General features: G+C 39.8%; 1 protein-coding gene across 12 annotated transcripts in view; it reads left to right on the top strand.

The window, feature by feature from the left end:
• LIMCH1 (LIM and calponin homology domains 1) overlaps positions 1-12,075 on the top strand; it is a 325,835-nt gene that overhangs the window by 140,740 nt on the left and 173,020 nt on the right. The gene's annotated exons all lie outside the window — the stretch shown is intronic.

Here is a 12,075-nt window from a genome sequence, read left to right on the forward strand (position 1 = left end):
TAAATATTAAACTTCTGTTCACTTAAATCACAGGCTTAATCTCTTTCCTCCTGAATAAATTTATTACACATTTATTGGAATGATCAATTGACTTCAAAAAAATTTATAATAACAGGTTTAATTATGGGCTGCTTGTATGGTGGAGGAGAAACTGGCCTATCCCATTGCCTGACTGTGGGGTTACATGCTGGATTAGACTTTGCTTGCATTTGAGAGGATTGAGTAGCTCCCTAATTGTATTTCCTTAATAATCCATTTTTCGAAGGTCTCTACTAGGCTATCAGGCTGGGTGGGCTAGCTTTCCTCAATGAAGTGTGCAAAATTCCTGCCTCAAGCATGTCATTCTAAATCTTTCTTTTGATTATCCACAGGAGAGGACCTTTTCTTAAATAGCCCACTAAGGACCCAGTTTATAAATGACTTTTTAAAAAGTTAACTATGCAGAAATAGACTTCCATCTCTATATTAAGGGGAAGAAGAATGAGTGAATGAAAACACAAATAGAAAGTTAAGACTTTATGGCCCATAAGCACATAAAAAGATACTCAACATCATTAGTCTTTAGAGAAATGCAAATCAAAACCACTACGAGATACCACTTTATAACCACTAGGATGGCTATAATAACAAAGGAAAATAATAAATGTGGCATGGATGTGGAGAAATTGGAACCTTCCCACATTGCTGGTGGGAACGTAAAATGGTACAGCCACTTTGCTAAACAATTTGGCAGTCCCTAAAAAGATGAAACATTAAGTTACCATTTGACCCACCAATTATACTTCCAGGTACATATCCAAGAGAAATGAAAACATATGTGCAAATAAAAACTTGTACACGAATGTTTATGACAGCATTATTCATAATAGCCAATGTTGGAAACAACTCAAATGTCCATCAATTGATGAATGGATAGATAAAATGTGGTATATTTATATAATGCAATATTATTTGGCCATAAAAAGGAATTAACTACCAAAGCATGCTGCAACATGGATGAATCTTGAAAATGTTATGCTAAGTGAAAGAAACCAGTCACAAAAGACCACGTGTTATATGATCCCATTCACATGAAATGTCCAGAATAGGCATATCTATAGAGACAGAAAGTAGATGAGTGGTTGTTCAGGGCTGGAGGTTGTGGGTGGGTGGCGTGGGGAGTTAAAGCTAATGCGTATAGAGTTTCTTTTAGGGGAAAGTAAAAGTAAAATAAATTGGTAGGGATGGTTGCATAATCCTGTGAATGTACACAAAAAAATCAGATTCTATACTTTCAGTGGGTGAACTTTATGTGAGTTATATCTCAAGCTGTTAAAACACACACACATTACAGAATTTAAAATTTTACTTCAAGATGTTTAAAATGCCCTCTAGAAGACTCATTCCAAATGTAATTTAGTGCATTTCTAGAGGTACTAGTATTATATTGTAATGAGCTGCCAGTATTTTAAACTTCATTGAAGAGAATGTGCTATAGATTGATTATATTTATATTCTGTCTACTTCCAAAAAGATGTAAAGAAAATTATAAAACTAAAACCGAAATCAAAGGCATGTTTATTAAAATCAGAAGGCATGACATTAGACAGAGAAAGGCCATGGAATGGGGAAATGAGGAGACTTTATTGCTTCAATACTGCAGTTTTTCTTCATGTAAAGCTCCTTTTCCACCACAGATGAAAAGGCTTTGCTTGTAGTCTGATTCCTTCCCTGCCAGAGCTTCTGGCCTCAAGGACACATTCTCCATTCCTCTGACTAAGACGGCGTTTTGTATTTCTGCTACACACACATTAAGTAGAATGATGTTTGCTGCCTGAGGGGAAGTGACCGTAGTGTCCCCTCCCCCAGCCCCCTTCCCATTTATGTGTCCCGTGGTATGTCAAAGAGATGAACCCGGAGACTTTACTGCCTTCTTTGGGGCCAGCTCCCGACTGTCCTTCAGAGAGGAACAGGGTGATTCCACTCACTCCTCCCCAACCCCTTGTCCCACAGACCAAAAAGAATTTAATGAAATAACAGTAATTGGTGAGAATGAACTAGAAGCCTGTCAGATGATCTTTGTATGGGGTGGTTGTTTGAACTCAACTTTAGTCTTGGTGCTGAGAAAGTGGTTCAGATGTGATTAACAGCAACAACAACAGCTGCAAAATTGTGAATGGACCTGAAGTCCATTGCAGTTTCAAAACAAGTTTTGGCTTTCCCAGTACTTTGCAGTTGTTGCTCGTTTCATTATCGGTTTATTCAGCAAACTCAAGTTGAAGTCCTACCAAGGACTGGCCCTTACAGTAGAGTTGGGGCTGCAGAGAAAACTAATCTTTTGCTTGGCGGGAAAGTTGGACAGTTTCTGTGATGTGTGATAAACAGGGAAGACAAAGAGTGTTGGGACCTAGAGGTAGGAGATATAATCTCTACCTAGGAAATGGTGCAGAGAGGAGGTAACATTTAAGCTGGGTTTTGAAGGATGAGTAGGAGTTTACTAGGCCATAAAGGGGTGGGGTGAGGCCTGTGGGAAAGGCAAGTCAGACAGAGGGAGCAGCAAACATGTGAAAGTGCTCAGCATTATGAAGGGGCTTTGCATGCTCAAGGAAGGAATTGTGGCCTAAGCCTAGGATGAAATGGGGCAGACTGTACATGAAAGTAGGTATCAAGTCAGTTTGTGAAAGACCTTAAATAGCATGTAAGGAGTTTCAACAGCATCCAGCGAGCAATAGGCAGCTAGCACGGTCTCTATACAGAGGAGCAATGGGATTAGGTTGCTTTTTTAGGAAATTACATCTGTTGGCAGTGGAGACTTTTGATTACTTTTTGCTGTGCACCAAACACAAATATTTGAATAAAATGCCATGCTTCCCAAGGAGAAGCAGAAATGCTTCCTACATTTGTCTTGCTATGTCCATCCTTAGTTTACAACTTTACTACGTGCATCCTTTGTTTCCAAAGTTCTTTTCCAAGTCACTCATTTAGGACTTGGAGGTTATTTCCCCACAGAGCTAGTGTTCTTCACAGAGTCTTAGGTAACTCCTTCCACATTTGGCATAGGGTCAGTCCCACTGTAGAACCCAGCCCCCTGAGGGGGTCTGGACGTAGCTTAGCACCTGGTGTGGGGTGTTTGATAACAAAATGTGGACTGAATAGAAAATCGATTCAGAAGTCTAACCAGCCACATTAGGAGCTGACCTTCTCTTTCTAGGATGGCAAAGGGCCTTATCAGCTTTGACTTTTCCCCATCACCCTCAGGACGGCAAGTGAGGTGGGGACACAGGAGCCTTGACAAGAGTGAAAGGGTAGCTAGGCTTTGGTGGGGAAGCAGGGCCAGAGGCAGCTGTGGGCACAGCTGCATTGTAGCTGAGATGTCCTTGGAACTTCTTACTGCCTTTGCTTTGTTGGCATCCTCCCTTCCTTCCTCCCATCCCCAGCTTTAGAGACTATGCCCATGTAGGCCTGCCCTCCGAAGGGACTAACATTATCTCATTCCCTCACTCTACCCTGTCATCTCTCCCAACTCCTAACCTAGCTTTAGCCACAGGCAGGATGCTTGGGAGAAGAAGTGAGCCAATAGTTGACATATCAGATTTCCACCTGTGGGCAGGGCTGAGGTCGAAACCTGCTTGGAGGGGAAGAGATGATAATAATGACCGCCGTTTATGAAGTGCATAATACACACCAAGCCTGTGCCAAGTGTATTACATTCATTATTTCACACTCTTAGGCCATGATTGATAGGTATTATTGTCCCCATTTTACCGAGGAGGAAACTGAGACTCACAGATGTTGAATACTTAAATAACTTGCCTAGTGGGTTGAGATTTGAACCCAGATCTTTCTGTCTCTGGAGACTCCTATTACTCTTGGAATTTTATGGGTCCCAATCCTGGAACTCTTGGTTCTGAGCACTTCTTGCTGAAGAAACGTGGAGAGCAAGGAGCTGGCTGCTTATCCCACTCAAGTGTGGATGCAGAAGCTTTCAGAGCCGCATCACAGCAATTTCACATTCCAAGTTTTCTCCCACCCTCCTGACAGTAAACCCAGCAATACCAGGTTTTAGCTGTGCAAAAGAAATACTAATTACAATCATTTATACATAATTACTACATAGCACAGTGATGATTACACGTATCGTTGCCTGTGTCAGAGTAACTTTAGTCTCCATTTTATTTGGTTATACTAAATTCTATTCATGTATTGCCAGCTTTTGTGGTTCATTGATCACAGGTGTCATCTTAAGCTTGTAGTTTATAAAAGTGGAGAGGACCTTGAGTGGGAGGCCTGGTGGGAAAGGCACTTTGGGGGTGAAGGAGTGTGACTGCCAGGTGAAGGCATTTGGAGGGCATCCTGTGGGCACTCAGGAGCCTGGAAGTCACTGGAGGAGGGAGGCAGCATGGCCAAAGCCAGGGTTTAGATGGGGTCAGTTTGGGTCAGTGGGCAGATTGATGAAGATGGCAGAGACTGATGGCTAGAGATTAGTAAATGAAATACAAAAAGTAAAGCATCATAGGAAAGCCCTCTACTCAAATGTAGAAACCCGAGTTTATAATCCTAACGTGACCACTTAGGAGCTCTGACTTCAGATATGTGCCTGGTGATGGTTTCCTTATCTAGATTATTTTATTGATTTTTAGGCCTCTTCTAATCCAACAATTCCATAATTTCCAGACAGCAAGAATGGTCATGCAAAGGTTGGACTGTGAAAGAGACTGAAATGAATTAAAAGGACTCAAAGATATTCAGATAATTGCCATAGGTTCCCTTCCATGCTTGTAGATTATTTCATTAGTGTTAATTTTTTTAGTATTAAGAACAGAAGTGATATGTAAGAAGAGTTGTTTTTTTGTGTGTGTATGAGGAACATCAGCCCTGAGCTAACATCCGTTGCCAATCCTCCTCTTTTTTTGCCGAGGAAGACTGGCCCTGGGCTAACATCCGTGCCCATCCTCCTCTGCTTTATATGGGACGCCGCCACAGCATGGCTTGACAAGTGGTGCATCCGTGCACGCCCGGGATCTGAACCTACGAACCCCGGGCCACTGAAGCAGAGTGTGCGCACTTAACCACTGCGCCACTGGGCTGGCCCCAAGAGGAGATTTTTCCCCCTAGCAAATGCAGGAAAACAAAAATGAGTCCATTTGTTTACAATGTCCCAAATTTTAGCTCTTCTCCCTGCTGTTGCCTTCCCAGCAAGACCCAGGGGAAACAATGTGCCCAGGTATTTAATTTTGCATTTTTAGGACAGGATTTTGTTGGGTACAGGTTGGCAAAGTAGGGTTCCTTTTTATTGGAAAAAGACCTCCTGGAGAGCTGTAATAGTTAAGGTAATGCTGGGTGCTATAACTAATAAACTCCTAACTCGCAGTGGTTTAAAACAATGGAAATGTACTTCTCACTCTTGTGTAGCCCAGTTTTGGTAGCAGGGAAAGGTGGAGATGACTGCTCCAGGCAGTTTTTCAGGGACCCCAGCTAATAGAGACTCCATCCTTAACACATGACTTCACATCCAACTAGTAAATGGGAGAGGAGAGAGAGAATGGAGAATTGCTTGGGAGAGGTTTCAGGGGCAGACCTGGATGTGGTATGTATTACTCTGCCCACAGTCCATTGGCCAGAACTCTGTATATTGCTACAGAAAATTGCAAAGAGGCTGGGAAATGTAGCCTAGCTGTGTGCCCAGAAGGGAGAGGAGATGAGTTTGGTGAGCAGCCTCTGCCACAGGAGCTGTGTGAGAATAATAACAGCACTGCCAAGTCCTAGGAGTCACAGAGTCAGGCCCAATTTTGTGGAGTTTCAAGTCTGCAAAGGCCTTCTAAAGTTCTTATGATCTCTTCTTTAGGTATCTTCAAGGCAAGTGCCTTTAACAGACCTATACTTCCCACAGCCTTGACAATGCATAGCACCCCCACAGACATTTGGTAGATAGTAATGATGGCAATTGGCGTTCCCTCGCTAGTTTGTTCATATAAAACTCCCCTTTGGTTCCGGTTTCACTTTTACCCATATTTTAGTCAATTTTTCTTGACCTCAGAAAGTTTATTAACTTTCCTGCTTTTGCCAAGGCAACTCTAAAAAGAAATCTTTAAAAATGACATCTGTAACAGGTTTATGGTCAAGGTTAAATTGATCTCATGCTTAGGTTCAAAAACAGTTGCCATGTTAGATTAAATGAAAGTGCATACACCTTAGTCCAGGGTACGTACTCAAACCCAGAAAGTGATCAAGGAAACCACGTAGAAAAACACTGTTGAGCCAAATTAAAAGGGACACAAAGTAGGTAATTTTGTGATCATAGTCGCCTATTGCAGCTGTACAAACCAAGCTAAATGAGATGGTGATGTAATCTCTTGTTGCAAAGAATAAAATGATTTCCCATGAGATTAAGCATGAACTTCCCAACCCTGTGTTCAAGGTCTAGTTAGCTTCTCTGCTCTCCCCCAAACTCGAGGATAATTATTAGATTTGAACTTCTGAATTGAATGACTTGTAGAGTAAGCTGAGTTTTGCAATCCTTTAAAAATTTTACCTTTATGTCTCTATTACAGTACAACAACAATCTGCTCCTTGGTATGATTCCTCATGTTGGGATGGTCTTGTAGTGTATCCTTTGTAGCAGTATTCTCAATGTTGTGCCCCTTGAAGAGCAATTAGCTTGGCTGCTGGAAGAGTCGGTATGAAACAGAACTACAAATCCCAGAGTAGAGATTTGAGATGTTTTTTTAAAAAATTGCAGATAGAAACAAATTTCTTCAGTTTGTATTTTATAACCATTAAACATTAATGTTTGATTAAGAGGCTACCACAAGCTGGATATTAGGTGTTACAAGGAGTTATAAAATGCATCCTGTGGGTGACTCAGAACATCACCATCATTCCTAGGTGTCTCAACAATTGTTTCTTTAAGGAATCAAATCTTTAATCTTTTAAAAATTGTATTCCATAGAATGTGTGCAAAGCGTGTCTTTAATTCACCTTCTTGAAAACTCAAGACGGCCGTGCATTAGCTGGTATGACAATGAACCGCATATGTGCACAGTTCTGGTCTTCCTGTAGGTTTTAAATCTATTAGTGAGCATGCCCCTTCAGGGAGAGAGCTGGGGTCTGCGCTGTCTTCCTTTGTATCCTCTGTACTCAGTTTTGGGCCAGAACATCATGCAAGCTTGAAAGATATTTGTTGAGTACATGAAAGAACATATGGAATAGCCTTACTTGAAATAGGTCACAGTGTGTTTTAGATTTAGAATATAAGAGTTTAGTAGACACCATTTAATTTCCATCATATAAGAAACACATGTAGTTTTGCTTACCTTCAGTGTCATTAACTTTTTCATAATTGAAGATTATCCAAGACCATAACTTTTCTTCCTGTTTCTAGTCGTTTCTCACCAGACATATATTAGGCAAGCTATACACATTTGTTAACTTTAATCATTTATGTGAAATTTTTATCCAAAGGTAGTCAGAAAAAGAAAGTAAGTAAAACTTATTTTAGTCTTTGGCAGCTGGCTAATGGAAAAGTTGAAACTAAAATAACTTGCACTTACTTAGCAAAAAGGTTCGTGCTCAGTATACTAAATGAGTGTGAATAAGCAAGTTTCCATTTACCAAATGCTAGCAACACACATTGTCCCATTGGCTCCTCACCACAATCCTGGATGGAAGGTGAGGTTTTCAAAATCCCCATTTTATTATTTTTTAAAGGAAAAACTGAAATTCTGATCAAGTGACTTCCTAGTAGCTCATAGCTAATGCATGCTGGATTTACCTGTTAAAACCTAAACTACTTACTCCAAAATCACTGCACCTTCCTCTTCATTAAGCTGTGTGTTATAAGTTATTTGTGGTGTTTTATTTGCCTATCTGATACTCATGATTTTCAATAAGCAAAAATTTTTTATATATATATAGTTATAAATTTATTTTTATACTACCTGCATAGGGTGATGTTTTAAAATTATAATTCAGATCATCTCAGTCTCCATCTTAAAAGTCTGATATACTTCTAAGCACATTGTACTCAGAAAACAATCTGGACACCTTACTTGGGCTGGATGTTGCCTACACCTTGGCTCTCATGTCACATGTCTCCTTCCATTTACTCTGCAGGCCTCATTGACCCTTGAATATACTAAGCCCACTTCTGCTTCTAGGCATTTCTATTAATTGTTCAGTCTGCCTGGAACTCTTGTCTTCAATCTCTCCTTGGTTAATAACCTTTGTATCATTCCATTTTTGTCTCAAGTATTTCCTCCCCAGAGCAGTCTCCTGACCACTCGATTAAAGTACTGCCCACATGGCCTGTTGCTATGCTCATCCTACCAGTGCTTATGCTATCTGAAATTTTCTTCTCATTTATTTGACAGAAAATAACTGCCCCTCCCATTGTCCCACATGCTCCCCTGTGCCCCGATGATACCTTTGCCTGTCTTGTTCACTACTGCCTTCCCTGGGCCTGGCATATACATGTTCAATTTTTTTGTTGTGTAGAATTATGCCAATCTCCCAGAAATGTTTTTAGATGAGAACAAAGATAATCTGTTACTGGACAGAGAGGGCAAACTCCTTTCCTTCTGGTTATAGGTTTTGGGGATCACAGACCACAGGTAGGAAATTGCTGTGGGGTTCTGCTGAGTGGGGAGTTGCCAGCAAGTGAATGACTGCCTCCTTTTCTCTGGAATTCCTCATTATGATCTTGTATATCATTCATAGACAAAACTTGGATCTGATGTCTTATACTTGACCATCTCCCAGCAGACGCCCTCTTCCGTTTATTCCCACCTACAGTTGATATTCTTCCATTGTATTTAGATTGTGTTTTTGGATTTTGTTTGTTTTCTGTTTAGTTGTGCTTTGATGACACGTACTGAAGCTGGACTCTCTAAAGCACCAGATTACAATATAAAATGACTGGCCTAAGACGAGAAGGTTCTCCCAGCTGCGCTGCAAACTAGCTGTGCGTGTCTCTGTGGAAGTCTTCATGTCTCTTTGGGGCTCAGTCTTTTCTTCTCTAAAAGTAGTGGAATGAATATGTGACCTGGCTCTACAGGACAGGACAGTTGGGGCATAGTGCATCTCAGAAGGTTCATCATAATCACTTTAAAGCAATCAATAGTCATCAATAAGTATTTATTGAAAATATTTATATTTTAATTTACATAGGAGAGCAACAGTGGTTTATAATAAAATTACAAGTGAATACCCTTGACCCTTACTCATAGCTGTATTATTGAACTTCTCATCTGATTCCTAATATATACAAAAAAAAATCCTCAGTTTAATGCAAAATACAAGATAAGCAGGTGTTGGGCATTTCTGCAATGTGAATTCAATATTGTCTTTTATTGTTGTGTACTGTAAACTGTGTATGAAACTGGGGCAATATTTACATGAAAAAATACAACCACCTTGTCTTAAAAATATTCCAAGTATTTAAGAGCACTTTGGCTTTTTATTTTTTAATTTGTGGTTAAACATTTTGACAGATATCGTAGTTTTTTTTGGTTGTTCTTTTAATAAAGGTCTAATATTATAGTGTTTTTATTTTTACAATGTCATGTGACAGGAAAGACTTCTGCCATATAAGTATAATTCTACAATGGATGAATATAATGAAATATGTAAGACTGTTTAAAAATCTAAACATGTGTAAAAGAGGAGTTGATGGATCCATGATTACTAAAAATATTAATATAATTCTTAGCTGTAGAAGACAAAAAACGTTGCCTCTAAAAGAGGATTTAAATTTATGAATTTTTTTATAGAGTGTTTGCTATTTTTTTCTACTTTGGCTGATTAGCAACAAAGCTAGGGGATCTGTTAGTGGTATTTTATTTCATTAGAAAATTCTAAAAGTGTTTGATCTAAAATGCTGTGAACTGAATCAGTATAAATAAATACTTACACACAAATGTGGAGAAATATTTATAGAAAACTTACTATGCACCAGGCTCTGTGCTAGCTTCTTGCATATTTTGTCATATTTAAGCCTCATCGACACCTATGTAATTGCTACCACTACATTTCTATATGACAGCTGAGGAAACTGAAGTTAATGAGCTTACTGAAGTTAATGAGCTTGCCCTAAGTAACACTTCTAGTGTGTGGCCGAGCTGGGCTTTGCATTCAGTCTAAGTTGGACTCCAGAGCCAATGCTCTCACCTCCTTGCCAGCTCCATATCAGTCTATAGTCCACAGGTATTGATAAGGCACACTCTCCAGGGTAAATTGTTCAACCTCCAAGATATATTGTTAAGTGGACAAATGAGATATAGGGACAGTGCATACTATATGCTACAGCTGTCTTTTTTTTTTTTTTTAATATGTATCTTTATACTTTTTCTTTGGAAAGTTTTTAAGGTTAACTTCAGGGAATAGTCTGGGGCCGTGTAGGACCAGGGTGACAGCAAGACTTACATTTTACTGCGTGTGTATCTTTTTGAATTGTCAATACTGTTGTTGGTTTGCAACCTTTGGAGTTCCCAGGGTGAAATTCAAACTTGGCTCCAGTACACAGAAGGCAGGGAGAGAACAGAAGAAAGAGGCACACCACTCCAGATGGTAGGTGGCAGGTTTAATAAGCAAGGGAACTTACTTACAAGGCTTGTCTTGAGTGTCCACAAGATGACTAGATCTCTGCCCCTGCCCACCAGAATCTTAAAAGTTTATATGGAGGCCTTAACTGGGTTCAGTCACATATTTAGTCCAGATGGTCTCAACAGCACATTACTCTCTCAAGGCTGCATCCTTGAAACGGCTCCAGCTATGGGAACAGTGGGCAGAATGTACATTCCAAGGGCAGGGAGTGGGTGGGGAGCCTCTGATTGCCCAAGTCCAACTGGCGTGTCAACCAGTGGTCACATCCTCTCGATGACCTTCTCCAACGACTGTTCATGAATACTATTTAAAAATCCAATTTAAAATGACATTGTTAAGAACTAGCGAGAAAAGTAACATATCTTAAGAATTTTGTACCTTTAAAAACTGTTTTGGAGACATATCTGTTTATTTTAAACCACGAGATATGGGCCATTAACAAGTGTGCTGATCTAGGAAACTTGGGTGCTGGGCCTGACTGTACCCCTAAACAGCTCTCGGGAAGTTAGTCATTCCTCATCATCAGGCCTCAATTTTCTCAGGCCTCTATTTTCTAAACTATAAAATGAGAAGAGTGAGCAAGTTGCCTTCCAACTTGAAAAACCAATAATTCCAAAATAAGTTATAAAGAAACACTTTTTAAAAAGATTAAATTCATGGTTAAAACTAAGTGATTCATGAAAAGAGCACTATCTTGGCTCTTGGTGGGCAAAAAAGTAGGCATGTGTCCACCCTGCGTGTTACCTGTTGGTGACAGCATGTTGGAATTGCAGTGAAAGTTACCAAGAATAGGCAATTAATTCTTGGTGCAAAAACAGAATATCCTGTCTGTCATAACCACTGTAGGGACATTTCTCAATATATTAATATATAGTGGTGTCCACGTCAAATATAGGCTGAATTCAAGACTAATTATTGACTGTCTCAAAGAATCTTTTGCTACTGATTTGTAGACATCTATCAAGTGTAAGTTCTTCAGAATTTACTATAGTCTTGGATTGCATGAATTATAACAGAGGTTGGCAAACTTTTTCTGTGAAGGGCCAAATAGTAAAAATTGTATGCTTTGTGGGCCATATGTGTTGTAATTACTCAGCTCTGCTGTCATGACACAAAAGCAGCAGTAAACGATACGTAAATGAATGGGCATGGCTGTGACCAGTAAAACTTTACAAAAGCAGGCGCTGGGCCAAATTTGGCCCATGGGTTGAATTATAATAAACTCTTGCCCTAAGTTTCTCTTTGCATTGTATCCTGAGATAAGTTACCTGATTGCCTCTCTTCTAATTCCTGAATGTGGGAATAAATGCTTCCTTTCTCCAGCCCCTTACCTTCAATTATTCTTTTATGGATAACCTAGTTTGCAAATGCTTCATCCCACCATGTCACCCTGATGCCAGCCCTATTTCAGTTTTACAAGTTGCCTTCCTTATTTCTTTTCACTCTGAACTGATATTTCCTGAAGACAAGCAGCTATAGTTTCTCCTGTATTCCCTT

The sequence above is a fragment of the Diceros bicornis genome, chromosome 8 (assembly GCF_020826845.1).
Source record: "Diceros bicornis minor isolate mBicDic1 chromosome 8, mDicBic1.mat.cur, whole genome shotgun sequence".
Taxonomy (NCBI): domain Eukaryota; kingdom Metazoa; phylum Chordata; class Mammalia; order Perissodactyla; family Rhinocerotidae; genus Diceros; species Diceros bicornis.